This window comes from Penaeus monodon, chromosome 24 (assembly GCF_015228065.2).
Source record: "Penaeus monodon isolate SGIC_2016 chromosome 24, NSTDA_Pmon_1, whole genome shotgun sequence".
NCBI lineage: Eukaryota > Metazoa > Arthropoda > Malacostraca > Decapoda > Penaeidae > Penaeus > Penaeus monodon.
In genome coordinates, this window is record NC_051409.1 from 10880191 (window position 1) to 10881718 (window position 1528).

At 31.0% G+C, this 1528-nt stretch overlaps 1 protein-coding gene across 1 annotated transcript in view; it reads left to right on the plus strand.

The window, feature by feature from the left end:
• LOC119588563 overlaps nt 1-1528 on the plus strand; it is a gene marked incomplete in the record, with an annotated part of 91152 nt that overhangs the window by 87216 nt on the left and 2408 nt on the right.

Consider the following 1528-nt stretch of genomic DNA (forward strand, 5'->3'; position numbering starts at 1 on the left):
CACTTATAAGTATATGATGAATAAACAGTGTGTGTTTATCACATTTCCTACCATAAAAGATTTTTTGGTCTTGTTACAAACCTCAACTCAAGAAGGGTTTACATTATGGTATCCTATCTTGGCAGTCACAATTATCTTTCAGTTAGGAAAATGTTACTAATCTGCCAGGAGGCACTGAATTTTCACATGTAACATGAATCCATGAATTCTAACCTGAAATCTTTACAGTTTTACAAATATGTGCTCACACATAATATGATTTACAAAAGGAGAATCTACAGAAAAATATCACTTCTTTGTAGTATATTTCTTTTGGTGTATGTCACTTTTCTCAAAGATTTTATTACATCTTCTTGATGTTCAGAACAAAATAATATTAGTTTTGTTTTGAGAATTTTTAAATTCTCATGATAGTTTTGTAGTATTTTATGTGAGAAAGTAGAAATCCTTTTTGATGCAGAAACCAGTCTTATCTGTGGATATTTTCTTTCATCACCATCCCAGAGATATTAATTAGAAAGTTACCTGAATCAGTCAGAATAGATATGATATTGTGAAAAAAAATGATGAATCAGGACCTTGATGACATCTTAATTATTTTTTTTTTACAAAATTTGAAAATTTACAGAAACTAGGAGAGATAGACCTCAGGTTACTTAAAAGAAGACTGTTTAAAATTGATGTTGAGTAAACTGCTGATCATTAAAGAGAAAAAGGAACCATCAGGATGCTCTGCAGATAGAAATGGAGAAGAATAAAAAAGTAGCAAAGGTATTTCAGAATGCAAGTATGAATTCCATTAAGGGTGAAATGATAGATATAGTGTAGACAGTAGGTTACTAAAACACAGTGCCTCCCTAAGCTCGCTGTAACTGCAAGGTAGATAAGGGAAACATGCAACAGGTTTTATGTCTTTGAAAGCAATTTTAGGCAGAGTAAAAGCAACCCATTATGATTTCATGGTGTATACCCCTTTTTTTTCATTTAGAAACTATTAGGAGTCTAGGAATACACAAGAAATGTTGAGGAAAATTATATTTCTGTATTTGAAACATTTAGAATAAATTTATACATGAATAAGTAAATTTTGCAGAATTTTGTAAGGGAATGAAGTACTATTAGAAATATTTAAGTAGATTTTTTTTCTTCTTTTCCTTCTCTTTTTTAGGGAAAAAGCACGGAATGGTGTGAGTTGATCGAAAAAAGCGACAGCTCAGAACATGTGAAATGGATGTATCAGAATTGATTTATGCAATATTTGCTTACAAGGCTAATGCTTGTTATCATATAAGCATATGATAATTTTGCCATGTGATCTAACCAACAGACTTCTTTCTAGGAATGCTTGTGAGTGGAGTGCATATTGCTTCATGTTTTTATTTTCTGGTACACTTATGGATAACCAGTGAAACACTGATTGCACATCTGTCCTTTCCTTTATATACATCATGAACTTTAACCTTTCAGTTTTGCATTGACAAACATGCAAGTAGTAAAGAAGGAAAGATTAAAAAATGATTGTAAAAAA